Source organism: Notamacropus eugenii, chromosome X, assembly GCF_028372415.1.
Source record: "Notamacropus eugenii isolate mMacEug1 chromosome X, mMacEug1.pri_v2, whole genome shotgun sequence".
Taxonomy (NCBI): domain Eukaryota; kingdom Metazoa; phylum Chordata; class Mammalia; order Diprotodontia; family Macropodidae; genus Notamacropus; species Notamacropus eugenii.
In genome coordinates this window covers 37,236,483-37,260,212 of record NC_092879.1, presented here as the reverse complement: position 1 = coordinate 37,260,212, position 23,730 = coordinate 37,236,483, and the positions used below count along the sequence as shown (strand labels likewise).

Sequence of the window (23,730 nt, the reverse complement as noted above, 5' to 3'; positions counted from 1 at the left end):
CTTTTTAAAAAATGGGATTGAGAATGCCAAGGGAAGAGATGATAAGGGTTAATGGAAAAAGGGTAATAATTCTTCTAAACCTTAAACTGCATTGTAAAGCTTGTTGTTCTTTAATCATTTTCAGCTGTGTCCAACACTTTGTGACCCCTTTTGGGGTTTTCTTGACAAAGATACTGGAGTGCTTTCCCATTTCCATGTCCACCTAGAGGGAAGGTACAAGGTGGGCTTTGTCTCTTCATGTGAGAAAGCAGTAAAGGAAAAGATAATAGCAGAAACCATCTGTGTGGGGGGCGGAGCCAAGATGGCGGAGTAGAAAGACAGAAATACACATAGCTCCGAAACCACAACCCATACAACATCTGTATAAAGTAACTCACGGCAAATTCTGGAGCAGTGAAGCCACAGAACAGTGGAGCGAAGGAGATTTCTGTTCCAGAGGGACCTGCAAACCTCTCTCAAAAGGTCCGTCACGCTGCAGACGCAGAGCCCAGCCCAGACCTGCCGCGGCCGCGGCACCGAGAGGAAGAGATCCGAGTAGGCTTCAGGGACAGGATCTCCAGCGGCCGCACAAGTCCCTCCACCCACAGGTGACGGGGGTCAGTGAGAGAGTCTCTTTGGCGGGTTGAGAGGCGAGTGAGGTGCCTCCATAACTCAGGCCCCCTAGGGAGGCAGAAGCTGAGAGGCAGCGGCAGACCAGGGTTCCCCAAGCAGGCAGGAGCCCGGATCCATTGTTGAAGGTCTGTGCATAAACTCCCTGAGGGAACTGAGCCTGGGAGGCGGCCCTGCCCTGACCTGAGCATCTGAACTTAATCTCACACTGAATAGCAGCCCTGCCCCGCCAAAAGCCCTAAGGCTGGAAGCAGCATTTGAATCTCAGACCCCAAACGCTGGCTGGGAGGATCAGGAGGCGAGGTGGGTGTGAGGAGAATATTCAGAGGTCAAGTCACTGGCTGGGAAAATGCCCAGAAAAGGGAAAAGAAATAAGACTATAGAAGGTTACTTTCTTGGTGAACAGGCATTTCCTCCCTTCCTTTCTGATGAGGAAGAACAATGCTTACCATCAGGCAAAGACACAGAAGTCAAGGCTTCTGTGTCCCAGGCCACCCTATGGGCTCAGGCCATGGAAGAGCTCAAAAAGAATTTTGAAAATCAAGTTAGAGAGGTGGAGGAAAAGTTGGGAAGACAAATGAGAGACATGAAGTTAAAGCATAAACAGCAGCTCAGCACCCTGCTAAAGGAGACCCCAAAAAAATGTTGAAGAATATAACACCATGAAAAATAGGCTAACTCAATTGGCAAAAGAGGTTCAAGAAGCCAATGAGGAGAAGAATGCTTTCAAAAGCAGAATTAGCTAGATGGGAAAGGAGATTCAAAAGCTCACTGAAGAAAATAGTTCTTTCAAAATTAGAATGGAACAGAGGGAGGCTAAAGACTTTATGAGAAAGCAAGAAATCAGAAAACAAAACCAGAAGAATGGAAAAATGGAAGATAATGTGAAATATCTCATTGGAAATACAACTGACCTGGAAAATAGATCCAGGAGAGACAATTTAAAAATTATGGGACTACCTGAAAGCCATGATCAAAAAAAGAGCCTAGACATCATCTTTCATGAAATTATCAAGGAAAACTGCCCTGATATTCTAGAACCACAGGGCAAAATAAATATTCAAGGAATCCACAGAACACCGCCTGAAAGAGATCCAAAAAGAGAAACTCCTAGGAACAATGTGGCCCAATTCCAGAGTTCCCAGGTCAAGGAGAAAATATTGCAAGCAGCTAGAAAGAAACAATTCAAGTATTGTGGAAATACAATCAGGATAACACAAGATCTAGCAGCCTCTACATTAAGGGATCGAAGGGCATGGAATAGGATATTCCAGAAGTCAAAGGACTAGGACTAAAACCAAGAATCACCTACCTAGCAAAAGTGAGTATAATACTTCAGAGGAAAAATTGGTCTTTCAATGAAATAGAGGATTTTCAAGCATTCTTGATGAAAAGACCAGAGCTGAAAAGAAAATTTGACTTTTAAACTCAAGAATGAAGAGAACCATGAAAAGGTGAACAGCAGAACAAGGAGAACAATTTATAAAAGTACAAAACAATTTATTTTGAAAGGCTTAAAGAATTTGATCAAAACCATGCCGAACACCATGTGTCCAGAGGGCCCATGTTGAAGTATGTTATGCCATTGGTGACAGAGGTGATGGACACTGCAGAAAAGTCATATATTTTCAAACATAATCAAGATATGGATTTGATTTGCTTGACTATGCTTATTTGTTACAAGGTGCTTTTCTCCCTGTTTTTAATAGAGGAGGGGAAGGGTTAGCAAAAGTGATGAGGGAAAAGAATAGGACCACTGAAACATTTTCAAATGCTAGGGAAAAGGGAAATGAAGTTCAGAGCATACAAACAGGAAAGTTTTGAAAATAATGAATTGAATTCATTACATAAAATTTTTAAACATCAACATGAAGTAGAGATCCACAGTTTTTAAATGCAATCTTTTTTGTGCTTTGCTGTGAATATGAAAATGTTGATTCTTCATGTGTTTAACTTCAATATAAGAAATGAAAGAAATGAGGAAAAGTAGTGAAATTCAAGTTAAGATAACCTCTCTAGATGGACTGTGAAGGGGAGATATACAGTATTTAAGAAGAGTAAGTCAAATAAGAGTTTCTTGCGGTTGGGGGAGACCCAGTCCTATTGATCAGTGCAGCAGGAGCCAGCAGACAAGGAGATAGTGAAATTTATAGGGAAAGAAAAGGTTGACAATCTTCCATAAGAGACAGGAGTGGTAGGGATCAAAGACTGATTAAGTACCTGCTACGTATCAGACATTGTACATGCTAAGACAAAATGGAAATATCTACTTATCCTGCCCTAAGCTTTCCGTATCACATCTCTAGCTGCTCACTGGACATTTTGAAAGGAATGTCCCTCAGACATCTTAATATCTTTCCCTGCAAACTGTCCCTTTTGCCCAACTTTGCTGCCACAGTCAAGGTTACCACAATTCTCTTAGTTACACAGGCTTGCAATCTAGGGTCATCCTTTGCAGCAAATTCTTTCTCATCTTCCATATCTAAGCAGTTGCCAAATATTGCTGTTTTAATCTTAGTGACATCAATATGACATTGCAACCACCATAGTGCAAAATTGAATGCCCCCATAGCAGGACAATTTCAAGGGCCTTCTGGGTAGTCTCCTGGACTCAAATGGCTCCCTACTCTAGTCCATCTTCCATTCAGCTGTCAGATTGCTCTTCCTAAAACACACATCTGATCATGCCATCCGCTTTTCAATAAATTCCTGGTTCTCTATTATGCCTTCTAAGATCAAATGTAAAATACTCATCTTTTAAAGTCCTCCAAAATTTGGTTCCTTCTTACCTTTACAGCCTTTTTACACCTTACTCCCCACCATATATTTTGGGATCTAGTGATACCAGTCTTAATATTCCTTAAGGTTCTTCACACAAGGCATTTCATCTCTCAACTTTATATTTTCAATAGTGTTTCCCAGGCCTGGAACTCCCTCTCCTTGTGCCCACCTCCTGACTTCCTTCAAGTCTCAGTGACACTTCCATCTTTTGCAAGAAGCCTTTCCTGACAACTCCTTGATGTTAGTGCCTTCCCTCTGGAATTATGTCCAATTTATCCTGTGCATGTATCTTCTTTGTACAAGTTGTGTACATGTTTTCTCCTCTATTAGACTCCTTGCAATAAGAAATTATTTTGGTTTTCTTTTGCCTTTCTTGATAGCCCCGCCCCAGAACTTAGCACAGCACTTGGCACAGAGTAGCTACAGAAAATACTTGCATGTTTGACTTGATATAATCTGTCTTCAAGAAGTTTATATTCTATCAGAGGAGACAACATGCAATCATAAGCACGTACAAAATATACATAAGGTGATAGGGGGAGGAGGAACAGAAAGGGCTTTGAGATAAGTTTTGAAGGAAAAAAGAATTTTTGTCTTCAGAGGATATATGAATACAATAGAAAATAGCCACCATCTAGAATAGTAAAAAGCTTCAGCCAACATTATACCCGGAGGCAAATGGCTGAACAGGAAGTAACTACATACTTTTAAATTCATACTAGAGAAAAGATTGGAAAAATTTAAAACACAGGCATAGCTAATGTAGCCAACTCAATCCATAAAAATCAAGATATCACAAAAATTATCTGAGTATTTTACAGAATAATCTATAGATTACAATACAATATCTTTAAATATGAAACTCCCAGGTATATTTAAAACAGGATTAGATTTTCTAAAAATTTCATCAATAGAAACTTTTCAGTAACAGATCTACTACACAAAATAATATGAAACAAGAAACAGCATGGCTTAGTAAAGTTCTGATTCTATTATTGACACATGCACTAACTGTGTGAACAAAGGAAAGTCATGTAAGCTCTCAGTGTTGAACTCTATACGACTCTTCAGTTGCGGACAAGATACCAACCTTCATGAATAGAGGAAATTTCCTTACCAGGGAGTTCCCTATAGCAATAAAATCTCAAGTTCAGTCCCTATCCCTAACCTACCTACTTCACAGTGTTCTTGTTGTTATGTGTGTGTATTTTCAAGTGCTGTATAAATAAATGTGATCTATCATCATACCTGTAAGGGAAGTTACATTAGCAATGTATATAATATTCTTGCTGCTGTTCATTCATGTCCAGATATTGGTGACCCTATTTAGGGTTTTCTTGGGCAAAGATACTAGAGTGGTTTGCCATTCCTTCTCCAGCTCATTTTACAGATGAGGAAATTGAGGCAAAAAAGGTTAAGTGACTTGCCCATAGTCATACAGTTAGTAAGTGTCTGAGACCAGATTTGAACCGAGGTCTTCCTGATGTCAAATCCAACACTCTATCCACTGAGTCACCCAGCTCCCCTGTATACAGTATTAGTTTTCCATGAAGCAGTTCCTTACAATATTTCAACAGTTAATAGATACTGACAAAATTACTGAGGCTTGGATCTAATACAGAATTTATTTTCTGAAAAATTATAGGCAAGATTCTAAACTGAATAAAGAACACATTTTTATGTATAATATATACTCAAAAGATGTTCACTGAATTAAATTGCTTTTGGAAAATTATGTTGACTTGGAAGAGGGAATCCTAAAATCTACCTTTATAACAAAATGTTTTATTACAACAAATGCATATTTAAATGAAGTCTTACGTTGAAGAACATCAGGATGAACTGGCAAGTCAATTTGACTAACAGATTTATCATGTTTGTATTTTTACATGGTGGTTCACCTTTTAAAACCAAATGTTCACCAGTAAGTATATCACTTATAATTGTTGGATAATCAGTAGAAAGGTCAGTGAGTTCAACTCCAGCACTACTGTCTGTGAGGTCCACTACTTTAACCTGAAGTTTGATCCCTGTAACACACATCTGAAATCTCACTGTGGCTTCTTTTTTCCAGTGCCTGCTTCTAGGTTTTATATATGGAGAACAACAATGTCTTTAATAAGATTTCTAGGAGAAAATGTCCTTAATCACCTATTAGTGCATCACACGTCCTATTTAAGGTCTTTGGTCCTTTAACACATTTAAAATACTAAAAAATAGAATTGTGCTTTAGGATCTTCATAATTTAGAAATTCCTTTCAGAAATTAAAAACATTCCTTCAAGAAATACAGCAATGTTACTAAGCCATGGTGGCACACATGTAAGATTTCAAAAAGTTTTAAAATTATTATAGCTACAGTAGTCAAAGGGCACTTTCTCATTTTTATGGTTAAATGTGATATTATTTAATCTTCTTCCCAGATTATTTTAAATTATTCAGCTTATTAAAAATTACTTTTTTTAAAGTTTAAGGAAAGTATTTAGGACTACAAATTACAAAAGAAACAGATCAGTACAGCAGAAACCTATTAGATAGATACATAATATCTACATATGAAAACTTAACATACACTCCACTCACAAGACTCTCAGTTATAATGCTCTTCCTTATATAGTTTCAAATTATATTACACTTCATTTGATCAAGGTACACTTTTAATTTTAAATACCAAATTCTTGGCTCTTAATGGCACATGCTAAGAAAGGGCACGTTTTACTGACGTCCTGGTGACACTATTTCCAGCTTTAGTTAAGAACAACTTATTTTAAAATGATTACTAAAATCTTTTTTTCTCTACCACAAAATTTAGCTGACAAAAATGAGGCAACAATCACCTTCTCTTCTAATGGCTATGGCTAGGTATATAGACAAATTATCAGCAAAGATAAAGTAAGAAGGTGAGCTATCAGTACAAAAAGATTGGGATGTGGAAAGAAACTCTTTTGGCTTGTGGCAAGAGGAAAATCGCATTGGGGTAGATACTAGGCAAATGTTTACATCATCCCTGTATATGCTATAGAATGAAGACAGTCCAGTCCAGTATGGCCAAGTCGTGTCCCACCCCTATATTTCAATACAACAAGCAGGAGGACAGATCTGACACTTATGCTTGGAATCCCAAAGGGGCTCTTTGTAAGCTAGAACACATTGGTCACTTAACATATTAAACATTTTACTGGGTTTAGGATATTCGTCATTTCTTTACATGCACTCCTTCTAATGATTTCTCATGAACTTACAGTTCTCTGGAGTGCAAGATACTGTGAATGGCAAAACTGTTTTAATAACACATTTGTAAACAGACCTGGAGGTGGTGGCACAGGAGACACTCACCTACTCTTATTGACTAAAACATTGAATGCAGAAATGTATGTGGTGCAGAGATCTGAATTTTCTTCTTTCTACCTCCCTGGTCACTTGTGCTTCCTTAATTTTTCTGAATTGTTTCCCACTAATTCCTTTAAGTAAATATGAGAAACCATGGAGCAAGGGTAATAGAAATTTTAGCTGTAGGCTACTTGGAAACCCTTTGCTTAAAGTTTAATAATGTCAAAAATAAGTGTTAACAGAAATACTTTTTAGTAATATCAACAAAAAGTAAGCCAATTATGTTAGAATCAATGTTCAGAAATTAACCTGACATCTTATGTAGATTATCATCTGATGAATGGGGCTCTGACCACCATTTCATGTTGCATTTTGACATTGGATACTTGTACAGTTTAATTTGCAAACAGAATTTCCATAAAAAATTGTTTTTAATCAAATCACGTCTTGTAAACTGTTTACAGAAAACCCACAGATAAAATGAACTGTTTATTGTGGAAGGCCTTAAATTATATTGTTACAGTAGAAAACACAGGAGGTAGAAGATAATTGAAAAGACTAATGCAACATTAGATGCAATTCTATAGCTCCTGTAGCTACTTAAAACGTAGCTTTAAAAACTAAACCCAACATTTTTCAGTAACCATAGAAAACAGATAAAATAAATTTGTCATGAAAGTCCTTATGTCACGCTTGATACAGGAAGGTAGGAAGATGTAAGAACGAGACAGACACGAGACATGACATTTTATCTACAACTCCTGTTTGCTTTACTGAGCCTGTAGTTTCACAATTCAGTTGTCTTCTTCCTCTTCAGCCTCAGATTCTTCTTCTGCATACTTGAGCCACTCTACAAATTCTTTCATTTGCTCAAGAAAGATACCTTTCCCCTTTGCAAGATGTGCTTCTTTATACCACTTCAAAATGGGCTCTTCACTCAGGACTTCAGCTTCATAAAAAAGCACCGCGATTTTCTGGAAGGCTTTCAGGAAGTGAATGTTGCCATAACAGTACTCCTGAATCTTCAGTAACAGAATCAGCTCAGACTGACCTTGAGTAGTAAAGGCAGCAAGTAGGGGGCTGTATTGCTTCAAATGTTTGATGGCTCTACTACAGCTCTTCCTTTTTGTTCCATTTCACAGTGCTCATTACGCTTGACCAGACTATGCCTATAACGATCTGTTCTGGGATATTGTTTTTCTTCATCTCCTCCTTGACATATAAAATTATATCCTTAAATGGAACACCATGTGACATTTGGTCTTGAAGTTCTTTCTGTAGCTCTTTAAGAGTTCCTATGATTTGTTGGTTCCGAATATACTGAGAAAGTTCTTTTAGATGTGCTTTGGTAAAATATTTTGTGAAGCGCTCAACACCTTGTTGGTTACCAGGAAAAAGTTCCATCAGTCTGTTGTCCACGCTGACTTTTCCAAGACTAGCAGCTACTGCATTGATATCTTCTTCATTTATCCATGATTTAACCAGCTTTACAGAAAAGGCCGCTTAAATGTGTCCTTGAACCAAATTCTCATTATAAGGGCTGTTAAGAATGGATGGATTAAGTGTCCCATTGATCAGAAGAACCCCAGTCAACGTGACCGGTTTGTTCCCCTCAGACTCTAAAAACCTTTCAGGAATAGCAGCAGCGTTTTAACTTCATCTTCAAATCCCATGTGAAGATATTTGTATCATCTGATTAACTTGCTGAATACCTGAGCAAAAGCTTGCATGGTCTCTAGTTCTTCTTGTACTGCAAATACACAGATATCTCTATGCATCTGCCAGTGTACCACCTGGGGCCAGCATGCCACCAGCCACCAGAATGTCAAAGAGTGTTTGTGCATATCATAAATAATCAAGTTTTTCCCCAGAAGCATCAAGAATTTTTGCTACTGCTTCCAAATCAGTGCCAGTTTCAGTTAAGCCTTGAATAAGACAGTCCTGAAACTGAGTGGGGTCAAACCACTCTTTATCATAACTTTTTCTAGTTTTAAAACTCTGGCCTGATAACATTGGTTTTTGCTGCTTTTGATTATTCATAAAAGACACTGGAAATAAAGGAGGAGAGAAAACCCAAAATTACTTTCTTTAGGAGTTGGTGTGACTATTTGAGTCAGTGTAAAATATTTATTTCTCAAGATTTCATGATGGGAAGTACTATTTTCCACTGTAATGGAAGCATCAGAACAACAACAAAATTAAATGTGATGCCTTGACATTTAATACTGTTTAATAATCATAGCTTTCTAACTATTTTTATTATTAAGATAATTTTATATTCCCCAACATACCTACTACCCAGCACCAGATTCCTTGAAATGGAAGCTTTAAGAATTTGGATGACATCTTTCTAAGTTTATCTGTAGTAACTTTTTCAGTGTTTCCATAATCCACAAACTGCACTTTAACGGTTGCATATGATAATATTTTCTTTATTAAAGCATGATACCAATTACCATCATTTAGATTTTACATAAAAAATTTAAGTACATCTGTGGCAAAATTTTTTTTCAACATGTTAAATATTGCAAGTAATATGTAACTTAGTCTTCTGTGTTTATTGTACACTTATTTGCTTTTTTTCATTGCTGCTGGATGAATGTAATTTGTTGTTGTTTTTTCATCCATTTTTCAATCATTTCTGACACTTCATGACTCGATTTGAGGTTTTCCTGGCAAAGATACTGTAATGATTTGACATTTCTCTCTCCAGCTCATTTTACAGATGAGGATACTGAGAAAAACAGGGTCACATAGCTACTAAAGTGTCTGAGGCCAGATTTGAATTCAGGAAGATGAGTCTTCCTGGCTTCAAGCCCGGAATGCCATCAATGACATCTAGCTGCCCTTTAGACAGTCATTAACTCTTAAGGGACCATCAGCTTTTTTGGGAAGGCAGATAAATGTAAGATAAATGTTATATACACAATTCACCTACTAAATGAATGTTAAACTGTAGCTAAGATTTTTAAGTTTGATAAAAATCATAAATAAGATAATCTATTCATGATAATTTACTTTTATTACCATTGATCTCAGGTCCTGTTTTGTGTGACACAAACAACAAAATGATGGTATTAAATAATAGTAAGCAAACTCATTCCTAAATTCAAATATCCTTTGGAGTATTATCTTTCCCCCACTGCAGACTCTTTTTCTTTTTGTCTTTTTTTTTTTTTTTGCTTCTTTGTTTAGTCACTTTTTTATTATTTTACTTTCCTGAAGATTTGCAAAACAGCATTTATAAAAGATGACTACAGGTAATTAAACTACAAAGAACTGAATTTGGCTAGTCTTTCAACTGAAACTTACCCTTAAGTAAGGGATTAAAACAAAGGTTCTTAACCTGGTACCGATGAAGTTGATATTTTAATAACTATTTCAATATAATTGCTTTCCTTTGTCATCTTACATATATCATTTTATGTATTTAAAATCATTATTCTGAGGAGTCCATATAGTTCATCAGATGGACAAAAGCTTCCAAAGCACAAAAAGGTAAAGAACAACATAGTTTAAGCAGAAGTTCACACGTATTAACAGAGGTGCTAGAAAGAAAAAAATAATTAATACTCAACAAATTTACCTAAGAAAAGGAAATGTTATCTGAATATTCTTAGAAGAAATGAAGAGAAATACCATGCCAAAAGGAAAACCAATTAGTGAAATAAAAAGAAAGGATACTTTCAGTAAAAAGGCAAAAAATGTACAAAGAACAGAGGTTCTACTGAAGTCAAGAATACATCATGGGTATCTTACCTGTAAAATAAGAGCAACAAGGCTCTCCAATTTCAGGTTTAAAAACCAATGGGCATTTTTTGTTGGCAGTATTCTGCTAGAGACATATTCATTTCATTTAACCCACTTAAAGCTGAAAACACAAGAAGAAGAAATTCTGAATACTATTTTACTTCACATATGAGTGGAGCTAAAATAAATTTTAATTAAGAAACACGCATTTTAAAAGAAAAAAGTAAAACAAAATCATAGTACTATTAGAGATTCCAAGTTCAATTCACTATTAAAGTAATTGTGTTTAATAATAATAGTCATAATAATAACAATAATACACCTTACTTTAAATAAGCAAACACTTGGGGATGGAGAAAACTCCATTCTGCTTTTAAAGGTTTTCAGAGAAGCATTTCCATAATCTGCCTGAATAATCTATTGTCAGTGAAATTCTAAAGGTCAAAAAACATTGTTATTCAGACAATTTTAAATAGTTCCTTAATTAATAACTAATGCTTGAAATTTTTTAGTCTGTCATGTAAGGATATTGACTTACATGACCATAAAGGCACTTCTAAGTCTAAATTGTTTTGTTCTGTGTCACATTCTTGGTAAAATTTTCCAATGCAACAAATTGCATTGTTGTAAAGAAGACAAAATTCTAACTCTTTAGCATGGCATTTAAGTCTTTCCCTTGAAAGTCCTTAAGCCAAGGGAATAACAGGTACACTCAATTTGGTATGAATATCTATCTTACGCTAAAGGAAAGTAGGGGAGAAGTGGGGTGGGGGGGATGACAGAAGGGAGGGCAAATGGGAGGAGGGAGTAATCAGAAGTAAACATTTTGGGGAAGGACAAAGTCAAAGGAGAGAATAAAATAAATGGGGGGAGGAGAGGATGAAAGGAAATATAGTTAGTATTTCACAACATTATTATGATGGAAGTCTTTTGCAAAACTGTGCATATACAGCCTATATTGAATTGCTTGCCTTCTCAGTGGGGATGAGTGGGAAGGGAGGAAGGGAGAGAAGTTGGAACTCAAAGTATTAGGAACAAATGTGAAGAATTGTTTTTGCACGCAACTGGGAAATAAGATATAGAGATAATGGGGTATAGAAATCTATATTACCCTACAAGAAAAGAGAGAAGATGGGGATAAGGGAAAAGAGGTGTGTGATAGAAGGGAGGGCAGATTAGGGGAAGGGGTAATCAGAAAGCACGGTGTTTTGAGTTGGGGGGAGGGGAGAGATGGGGCAAAAATTTGGAACTCAAAATCTTGTGGAAAAGAATGTTGAAAACCAAAATAAATAAATAGATATTTTTAAAAAGAAAACAAACAAAAAAAAGAAAGCCCTTCAGCCAATTAATCTGTCTTTCTAGACTTATCACTGCATACTCATCAACTCAAACTCCCTTATCCACCCAAACTGGTCTCATTTCAATATATCAAAGAATGTGTGATTTTATCAACATGGGTATTTCTTCCAGTGATGCAGACTACAACCTGCCCATGTCTGCTGAACCTATATTACATGTGTACATGTCCACCTATGAATTCACCACAGGAATATTATTTTTGTTTTAAAATTAATTACTTCTTAGTTTTCAACATTCACTTCCATAAGATTTAGAGTTCCAAAATTTCCCCTATCTCTCCCCTCCCCCTACCTAAAGACAGCATGCATTCTGATTACCCCTTCTCCCAATCTGCCCTCCCTTCTCTTATCCCCTTCCCCTTCCCCTTCTATTTAAACATACAGCAAGATAGATTTCTATACCCCATTGCCTATATGTCTTATTTCTCAGTTGCATGTAAAAAACATTTTTTAACATTCCTTTTAAAAACTCTGAGTTCCATATTCTCTCCCTTACTCCCTCCGCAACCACCCTCATTGAGAAGGCAAGTAATTTGATGTAGGTTATTTCAGTGTAGTCATGCAAAATACTTCCATGATAGTCATGTTGGGAAAGATTAACTATATTTCCCTCCATCCTGTCCAGCTCCCCATTTATTTTATTATCTCCTTTGACCCCACCTCAAAAGTGCTTGATTCTGATTACCCCTCCCCCGATTTGCCCTCTTTTCTATCATCCCTCCCATTCCCTTTCCACTACTTTTCTGTAGGGTAAGATAGATTTCCATACCCATTTGATGGTGTATGTTATACCTTCCCTCAGTCAAATCTGATGTGAGTAAGGCTCACTTATTCCCTCTCACCTCCCCCCTCTTCGCCTCCACTGTAAAAGCTTTTTCTTACCTCTTTTATGCTAGGTAACTTACTCCATTCTACCACTCCTGTTCTTCTTCTCCCAAAATATTCTGCTCTCACCCCTTAATTTTATGTTTTAGAAATTATCAATTCATGTTCAACTCACCCTGTGCCCTCTATCTATATACACATATATGTATGTATATATATATGTATGTGTGTAAATATCTATGTACATATCTATGTGTCTATATATGTATATACATATATTTTTCCCCTCTAATGACCCTAATATTGAGAAAGATCTCATGAGTTATAAATATCATCTTTCCATGTAGGAATGTAAACAGTTCAACTTTAAGAAGTCTCTTATGGCTTCTCTTTCCTGGTATTTTCTATTTTCTATTCAGTTCTGTTTTTTTTTTTTTTCAAGAATGCTTAAAAGTCCTCTATTTCATTGAATGACCACTTTTTCCCCTGAAGTATTATACTCAGTTTTTCTGGTTTTAATCCTAGAGCCTTTGACTTCTGGAATGTCATATTCCAGGCCCTCCATTCCCTTAATGTAGAAGCTACTAAATCTTGTGTTGTCCTGATTTTGTTCCCACAATACATGAAGTGTTTCTTTCTAACTGCTTGCAATATTTTCTTCTTGACCTGGGAACTCTGGAATTTGGCTACAATATTCCTAGGAGTTTTCCTTTCAGAATCTCAGGAGGTGATCAGTACATTCTTTCAATTTCTATTATACCCTGTGGTTCTAGAATATCAGGGCAGTTTTCCTTGATGATTTCTTGAAAGATGATGTCTAGGCTTTTTTTGATCATGGCTTTCAGGTAATCCAATAATTTTAGAATTCTCTCTCCTGCATCTGTTTTCCAGGTCAGTTGTTTTTCTAATGAGACATTTCACATTCTCTTCTATTTTTTCCATTCTTTTGGTTTTGTTTTATAAATTCTTGATTCTCACAGAGTCACTAGATTCCATTTATTCCATTCTAATTTTTAAGGACTTTCTTCAGTGAGTTTTTCGACCTCCTTTTCCATTTGACCACATCTGCTTTTTAAGGCATTCTTCTTCTCACTGGCTTTTTGCACCTCTTTTCCTTTTTGGATTAGTCTATTTTTAATAGACTAATTTTAAGGTGTTATTTTCTTCAGCATTTTTGGGAGGTCTCCTTTAACGGGTTGTTGACTCATTTTTCATGATTTTCTTGCATCACTCTCATTCCTTTATCCAATTTTTCCTTTACTTCTCTTACTCAATTTTCAAAAGCCTTTCTGAGCTCTTCCATGGACTAAGACCATTCTTTTCTGGGATGCTTTCAGTGTAGGAGCTTTGACTTTGCCGTCTTTTTCTGGTTGTGTATTTTGATCTTCCTTGTCATCAAAGTAAGATTTTATTATAGTCTTTATTTTCCTGCTGTTTGTCCATTTTCTCAGTTAATGGCTTGACATTTCAGCCGTTTATAAAGGTAGGATTCTGCTTCCAGAGATGAGAGTGTACTGTCCTAAGCTTCAGGAGTTCTGTGCAGTTGTTTTCAGAGATATTTCTGGGGACTTGTAAATTTTTAGTTCTTCCAAGACTGTATGATCAAAGGAGAGGTTTTTACCCTCCTGGTCTATGCTCTGGTCTGTGAGTGACCACAAGGACTCTTTTCTCCCTTGGAACTGTGAGGAAGATTGCCTCCCACAGCCACCCACAATCTCTGCCATGCCAGAGCTCCTCCTTGCCCCAGGACAGCCACCTAGGATTGTAATCAAGATTCAAGCAAGGGCACAGCAAGAGAATCAGTGTGAGAAAAGAGATCCCTGCAGTTCCTTGATCCTCCCCATGATCTGTGGGCCACGAAGCAGCCAGAGCCACCACTGCTGCTGCCACCACCCTGGGGCTAGGGCCAGATCCTGGTCCTCTCTCACTCAGGTCTAACAGACCTTTCTTATTGACCCTTCTAAGTTGTTTTTGGCGTTTGTGGGTTGAAAAGTCTGGGAACCACCACAGCTTCCAATGACTCAGTCCCCCGAGGCTTCTCTAGGTTTGCTAGGGTCAGTGCAGCCTACACTAGACTATGCTCATCTCTCAAACTGATGCAACAGACATTTCCTGTTGACTTTCCGGGCTGTCTTGGCTAGGAATTTGCTTGGCTCTGTCATTTTGTCTGTTCTGTTGCTCTAGAATTTGTTTAGTCACTTTTTAAAGGTATTTGGAGGGGTTTGAAGAACTCAAGGAAGTCCCTGCTTCACTCTGCCATCTTGGCTCTACCCTTCCCCCCCAGAAAATTTACTTAAAATGTTGTGGATATTCATAATGTTCTCTTGATGAAGGGAGAGCAACACTGGAGCAGGAAAGCTACCCACTGAGTGTAATTTGGTCTTGCCACATGTTACTGTTGTTCAGTTGTGTCTGATGCTTCATGACCCCATTTGGGGTTTTCTTGGCAAAGATACTAGAGTGGTTTGCAATTTCCTCCTCCAGCTACATTTTACAGGTGAAAAACTGAGGCAAACAGGGTTAAATGACTTGCCCAGGGTCACACAGCTATTAAATGTCTGAGACTACATTTGAAATCAGGAAAATGAATCTTTCTGACTTCAGGCCCACATTCTATTCATTGTGTCACCCAGCTGATCAATCACTTAAAAATATGTTGCTCTTTCTTGACCCATTAATTCTGCATAAGAAATTTCTCCCACCTGGAAAGAATTTTCCACTTTTTCTTTCCTTGTATGGGAATCTAGTCCTGTCCAAGTATCTTCAATCCAACTAGAATCATTCATCAGTTACAAAAGTGGGATTACAATTGAAAGCATCTTTCTATGTGTTTCTTATTTTGAAATCCATACTCCTGAAATCCTTGGTAATTTAACTGAGGTGATTCCACTAAGACCTCACTTTGTTTCAAGAAATCATTAACCTGGGACCACTCAGGTATAATTTTGTGGCACTGCTTAGGAACACGCAAGACCTCAGTTCTATTTTCCAATTAGCTTTTTGCTCACCCTATGACTTTGGGCAGGTTACTTTCCCACCCTAGGGCTCAATTTCCATATCCATAAAATAAAAATGTTTTACTGCTTGATCTCTTAAATCTCTCTTTCTTATGAGTTAGGTCATAAAATCAAAATTTGTCTTATAGAATTATTTAGGAAAGAATTAATCAAGAATACAAGTTATATGGTGATTGAACTCTGCCAATGATTCCTTTTTGGAAACTTTGGGGGAATATTTAATACATTTTCCCTGTAAAATATAAACTTATTACTTAAAATTTTCTGGATACTTAGAAATCGTTGGTAAAACAAATAATGGAAGATGGCAAGGAGAAGCCAGAAAGTTCCCGGAGCTCGTTACAGTTTTTCTTGCCAACAGGAAAATCAAGCTTCTAAATGGATTCTGGAGAGACAGAAGCAACAAAAAGAGTGAAACAATTTTCCAGCTTAAGATAATAACTTAGAAGAACTTCAGGAAATGTCTGTCTCACTGGGGCAAAATGGGAGCACAGCTCAGCACAGATGGTGTCTGCACAAGTCAGCGGGAGGCTCTTAGCCACAGCACAAATCAGCAACCAAGGCCCTCTGGTCCTGCCTCAACAGGCTGTGTGAATCCATTACCCTACTGCAGAAAGCAAACTTCAAGACGTAGAACCTTGACACAACAGTCACAACTAGGCCAGGTCACCATGGCACAGTAGACAAGGCACAAGCACCTAAGTCCCTGGTGTGGAAAACTAGTGGCAAGACCCCTGGTCCCTGGTATAAGAAGCTTTGTATAGTGTGCTCTGTGACCCAGGAACAGAGCTCAATTTTAAAAACCACAAATTAATTTGAAAGAAAAAGAAACAGAAAGAGCCCTGAACATAGAAAGCTACTAAGATGACAGGGGAGATCAAAACAAACTCAGACAAGGACAACAACGGGAAAATGCCTCCATGTGAAGTTTCAAAGGGGAATCCTTCAAAAAGGATTTTAAAAATCAAGTGAGAGGGAGAAGAAAACCTGGGAAAAGAAATGAGATGTGTGTAAGAGAATTATGAAAAAAGGAGTCAATAGCTTGGGAAAGAACAAAAATTGACTGAAAAAAATTTTAAAGTAGAACTGGTCAAATGGAAAAGGAGGCACAAAAGCTAACTGAAGAAAAGAGTTCTTTAAATATTGGAATTGGGCAAGCTGAAGTTAATTATTCGATGAGACATCAAGAATCAGTCAAAAAAATTAAAAGAATAGAAGAAAATGTAAAATATCTTAATTCAGAAACAACTGATCTGAAAAACAGATACAGGAGAGATAACTTCAGAATTCTTAGATTACTTGAAGGCCATGGTCAAAAGAAGAGCCTGGATAGCACCTTTCAAGAAATAATCAAGAAAATCTGCCATGATGTCCTAGAGGCAGAGGGTAAAATAGTCACTGAAAGAATCCACTGGTCACATCCTGAAAGAGATCCAAAAATGAAAACTTCAAGGAATATTGTAGCCAAACCCCAGAATTATCAGATCAAGGAAAAAAATACTGTAAGCAGCCAGAAAGAATTTAATTATCAAGGAACTGTAGTCAGTATTATGTAGGAATCAGCAATTTCTACTTTAAAGGATTAGAGGGCTTGAAAATGTTATACTGGAAGGTAAAGGAGTTTGAATTACAAGCAAGAATCAACTACCCAGCAAAACTGAGCAAAATCTTCCAGAGATGGACATTCAATGAAATAGGGGACTTTCAAACTTTCCCAATGAAAAGAGTAGTGCTGAACAGAAAATTTGATTTTCAAATATAAGACCAAAGAGAAGCATAAAAAGGTAAACAGAAAAGAAAAAAACATTTTATAGGATGGAGGGAAATACATAATAATCATAACTGTGAATGTGTATGGGATGAACTTTCCATAAAACTGAAGTGGATGGCAAAGTGGATTAAAAACCAGAATCCTACAATATGTTGTTTACATGAAACACATTTGAAGCAAGTGATACACAAAGAGGAATGGTAAAAGTCTGGAGCAGAATATATTTTTCTTCAGCTGAAGTATAAAAAGCAGGGGTAGAAATTCTGATCTCAGACAAAGCAAAGGCAAAAGTAGATCTAATTAAAAGAGATAAGGAAGAGATAAGGAAGGAAGCTACATCTTGCTGAAAGTTACCATATACAATGAAGTAATATCAATACTAAACACATATGTACCAAGTAGTATACATAGCATCCAAATTCTTAGAGAAATTAAGTTACATGAATAAACAAACAGCAAAATTATACTAGTGGGAGACCTCAGCCTTTCCCTCTCAGAACCTAATAATGGTCACGATAAGATAAACAAGAAGTTAAGATGAATAGAACTTTAGAAAAGTTAGGTATGATAGATGTCTGGAGAACACTGAATGGGGATAGAAAGGAATATTTTTTTTCAGTGGTAAATGGCACCCACACAAAAACTGATCATACTGTAGGTCACAAAGTCTCACAATCAAATGCAGAAAGGCAGAAATATTAAAGGCATCCTTTTCAGATCATGATACAATAAAAATTACATGCAATAAGTATACATGGAATAATAGTAATAAAATACATGGAAAAACAGGCTAAAAATTAATTGGAAACTAAAAAATCTAATCCAGAATGAGTGAGTGTCCCACTTAATCAATAATTTCATCAAAGAAAATGACAACAACATGAGAGAACTTACGCGATGCAACCAAAGCAGTTCTTAGGGGAAATTACATATCTCTAAATGCTTACATGAATAGAAAAGAAGAGATCTTTAGTTGGGAATGCAACTAAAAAAGCAAAAAAAGAACAAATTAAAAACCCCTAGTTAATTATCAAATTAGAAATTCTAAAAACAAATGAGAGACTAATACAATTGAAAGTAAAATTAAAAAAAAACTATTTGGACCAACAAATAAAACTAAGAGCTGATTTTTTGAAAAAAAATAATAAAATAGATAAACTTTTGGTTAATTGGATTAAAAAAAGGAACAAAGAAAATCAAATTACCAGTATCAAAAATGAAAAGGGTGAATTCACCACCAAGAATGAGGAAATTAAAGTAATAATTAGGAGCTATTTTGCCCAACTGACAAATAAATCTGGCAATTTAAGTGAAATGATTATTTACAAATATAGAAGAGGGATTTCCTGTGGATGTTCTGACCTTTCACTTTCTTCTGCTTGAAGATTACCCTGGTATTGACTGCACTAAACCCTAAAATAATACACAGAACTTCTTTAATGAGATTTACGACCTTTGAAAGATTTCATCTAGAAAGCCATGCAGAAAACATTAAGGTAGCTCAAGATTTCTGGTTGACTATAATATGCAGGTATGTGAAATGTCCACTGAGTAAAACAAACAAAAAACCCAAAAAGGTACTTTCATTACTTATTAAATATGTAACTTAAAAAAGCATCAAAGAAATTTATTTCATACACATGTAATACTTCCTTTATCTTTGTGCTAGAAAATCTTTGTGTTAAAAAATTTTTTTAAAGAGACAAGGAACTATGGATATATAAGACTGAAAAGGAAATGACTGTGGTGCAAGAACCAAAGGCAACAAAATTTTTTTAAAAAAAACCATTACTAAAACGGCTTTTATTAAAAATCCACTGAGATGGTCCATTAGCACATGAAACTTAAATAATGAATCTTAAATAGACACTACAGTTGGAAAATAATCTGGGTATGGAAACGAATGGGAGTTAGAAAGCAGGAGGAATCATGCTTGAGAAACTATATAGTGCTTTCAATGGTACTAAGGAAATACCCCAAACAAAAAACTTATAAATACTAATATTTTTCTGGTACTATGATGATTTCAACTCATCCAACATCTTAATCTGCAAAGAATCAAATGACAGTTTACAAAACTACAGCTGTGCTTTTAGCCTATGAGATCCCTGACACAAATCTCTCCCCATTCCAATCCATCTTCCACACAGCTGCTAGTGATATTCCTTTTTAACACTATTTTCCCCAAAAAACTCAATTTGATTTTCAGTTCCAAAGTCTCTCCTTTCTCCCTCCCTTTAATCAAGAAAGCAAGAAAAAAACTCTTAAAAATATGTGTAGTCACACAAAATAAATTTCTGCAATTGTCACGTTCAAAATTAAACAGAAAAAGAGAAGAAATTATACTTCAATCCGTGCTCCAAGTCTATTGGCTCTGTGGAATTATGGTTGGTTATCATATTGATGAGCTATTCAATCTTTTCAAATTGATGATCTTTATAATACTGTTGTTACTGTAAAAGTTGTTCTCCTGGTTTTGTTCACTTCACGATATATCACTTAATACAATTCTTCCTAGAGTTTTCCAAAGCAATTTTTCTTATGGGTCAGACCATGGCACTCCCTGCTCTAACTCCAGTGACTCCCTATTGAAGAACTAGTTATAATTCACGTAATTCATGGAACATAACAGTAACTAATACTAATATCAAATACATAAACTCCTCAGTCATTTAAACCCTTCAAAACTTGACCTCTTCTGAAAGGGAGATGTAGAATGGGGTAATTTGTCTTACCTAAAAGAGTCCAGGAAAAGCTTTGATAGTGGAGGGGAAGGAAAGTGAGGTGAGGGGGAGTGAGTGAACTTTACTCTCATCAAAATTGGCTCAAAGAGGGAATAACATACACACTCAATTGAGTATATATAGACATCTTACCCTCCAAGAAAGTAAGAGGGGAAGGGATAAGAGACAGGGCTATGATAGGGAAAGCACATTGGGGAAGGGGCTAGTAAGAAACAACACTTTTGAGGAGAAAATAGAATAAATGTGGGAGGTGGGATAGGATGGAGAGAAATACAGTTAGTAAAAGCAATTATGAAAAAAATTGATGCATGTTTCTCTGATAAAGGTCTCATTTCTCAAACATACAAAAAATTGAGTCAAATTTAGAAAAATAAGAACCATTTTCAAAGTGATAAATGGTCAAAAGATATGATCAGTTTTCAGGTGATATATCTATAGCCATATGAAAAAACATTCTAACTCACTACTGAATGGAGAAATGGAAATTAAAACAATTCTGAGGTTTCAGCTCATACTTATTAGACAGGTTAATAGGACAGAAAAGGTAAATGACAAATGTTGGAGGGGGTGTCAGGAAAATGAGACATTAATATACTGGAGCTAGAGCTGTGAACTGATTCAATCATTCTGCAGAACAATTTGAAACCCCAAAGGACTGTAACACCATGCATACCCTTTGACTTAGCAATACCACTATTATGGCTATACCCTAAAAGAAATAAAAATAAATAAATGGAAAAGGACCTATGTTTATAAAGATCTATATTTATAGCAGCTCATTTCTAGGGGCAAAGAATTAGAAATTGAGGGGATGCTGATCAATTTGGGAATGGCTGAACACGCTGTAGTATGAGATTTTGATTGAATACTATTGTACTATAAGAAATGATGAGCAGGATGGTCTCAGAAAAAACCTGGAAAGACTTGCATGGGCTGATACAAAGTGAAATGTACTGTGTATGAAGTAACAGCAGTACTGTAAGATGATCAGCAGAGAATGCTATTTTTAGCAATGCAATGATCCAAGACAGCTCTGAAGGACTTATGACGAAAAATATTATCATCTCCAGAGTAAGAACTAATAGTATCTGAACACACATTGAAGCATATGTTTTATAACTTTATTTTTCCTGAACTTTTTTGTCTACATTTTCTTTCACAACATGACTATTATTGATATATTTTCATGACTGTACATGTATAACTTATATTTAAATACTTGCTTTCTCAGTGGAGTGGGGGTGAGGAGGGAGCAAGGGAGAGAATTTGGAACTCAAAATTTTATTAACAAATTTGAAAAATTGTTATCTTAACTGGGGGAAAATTAATTAGTTAAAAAACCCACAATTTGGCCTCCTTCAATCCTTCCAGCTTCATTACACATTATACCTTTCTTGCTGTTCTTTTCACTGGATGTGCCCCATGCATGGAACACTCTCTCTTCATGGCCTTCACCTGAAAGAATCTCTTACGTCCTTGAAGACTCAGATCAGGCACCAACTTCTTTATGAAAACTTTCCTGATCTCTGCAGCCACTGGTACTCTTCCAACATTATGTTTTACTTATTTTGTATTAATATTGTCTATACTTTTAATACTCTTGTCTTTCCTAGAAGAATGTCAATTCCTTGAGGACAAGGATTACTCTATTCTTGCCTGGTATCTCCAGCACTTGGCAAATGACAAGGCTTCCTACTTAATATTTAAATGAATTCCTCTTATCACAGTGTACCGATCCTGTGAGTGAACCAAGTTATCAGTCAAGTATGTCCATAGTTTTATTTATGTCTTTGCTGAACTTAGACCACTTCCCATGTAGTACTCCACAATATATGTTATTAAGACGTAGTTACTATAAAATGTATTAAATAATGAGTAAAATACTTTTATGGAAATCATAGTATGAAACCCCAATTTTTCCTTTCATGTCACCTTCTTATAAATTATGGGTAAAATTCATCCCTCTATAGAAATTATAGTACAAATCTCCCATCCCCTCTTGCAATCTTTTCAACTTCAAATTTTCATACAGCAATGTTTTTGTCTGAACCCTAAAATGTTATAAAATGTTTAACCACTTTATACCTGCCAAGATACACTTTATGGCCTGCACTTGCAATCCCAATACTCTTGGTGCCATGGGACAAAGTCTATTCAATTTAAGATTTCAGTATTTCCATAATCAACGTAGCCCACTAAAGCAGACTCGTTAGAAACACATGACAAAACTGAGGCAGGGTACTACTGATCATCCTCTGAAAAATACAGACATATACATATGTATGTATACATATGTGTTAGAACCAAAATACTTTTCTAACATTTATATTAACACATCGATTTAATATTAAATACACTTTAAGCAATCAGGAAGTCTATTTTAACAGGAGTAGCACATCTCTTCTTTAGCCACCACTTCCTCAAATGTAGTGTTTTGCCAAGATGTCTTGAAGTACTTTCATTTCAGAGGACACATGAACTCTGTTATGTAAAAGTTCTTTAGGTTCAATTAATAAACAATTCTTTACTACATACTCACAATGTGCCCAATAGAACCTCATTTTGGTGGTAAATGTACAACAATTTATGTCACAAAAATAAAGAACTCTGCAACAGAAAAATTATGTGTCTTCCTCTATCCAAATCTCGACAAGAAAAAAATGTCTCTGATTCCCAAGTCCATACCTCAATTTTTCTGCTCCTGGAATACTCTCTGACCATTCTCCATGCCTGTATCTCTCTCCATCCTCACCTCCAACTCCTCGCTTCCCTCTGGTCTCTGCTCAACTCACACTTTCAGCAAGAAGTCTTTACCTTGGAGCCTTTCCTATGAGATCATCCCCAATTCATCCAATATATGTCTTGTTTGTACAGTTCTTTGTTCCTTGAGAGTAAGGGCTATTTTCTGTCCTTTGCATCCACAGTGTTTTAGCACAGTGCTAGACACAGAGTAGACACGTAATAATAACTGCTGTCTTGACTGACTTCAGAAAGGTTAAAAATGAATGGTACATCCAGGATATGGCTACAACATATTAAATTATATAGAGCAATTCCATTCCAAACTGTGAGTCCACTGTTGATAGAAATTGTGGTGAGGAAACTGCTTTTACCAGTGCAGATGTACAACTTGGAGAGTTGACTCGATCAACTGAAGTTGAGTGACTTGCCTAGAGTTATAGCCACTCAGAGCAAGACATGGGACACAAGTTTTCCTAACTTTGAGGCTAGTTTTCTATACAGTAAACTCCACTGCTTCTATTGTACAATAGTACAGTACTGAAAAGACTTGGTTTAGTGACTCATTTTTTGACATCTCAGAAAAGTTCATAATTCTAAACATTAAAACTTTACTTCATACAAAAGATAACTTTTTAGAAAATTTAACCTTTTTCATTTTTCTCTATTACATGTAAAACAATTTTAACATGCTTTTTGAAATTTTTAAAACTTTAAAACTCCCTTCAATTTCTCCTTCAGGAAGCAAACAAGTTTCATATAGACAATACATGTACATGTACATGTATTTTATGTGATGCAAAACAT

General features: G+C 36.2%; 1 pseudogene; it reads right to left on the bottom strand.

The window, feature by feature from the left end:
* Window positions 1–224: 224 nt before the first annotated feature.
* The window catches only part of LOC140515397 (eIF5-mimic protein 2 pseudogene), a 102,665-nt pseudogene continuing 79,159 nt past the window's right edge, over window positions 225–23,730 (bottom strand).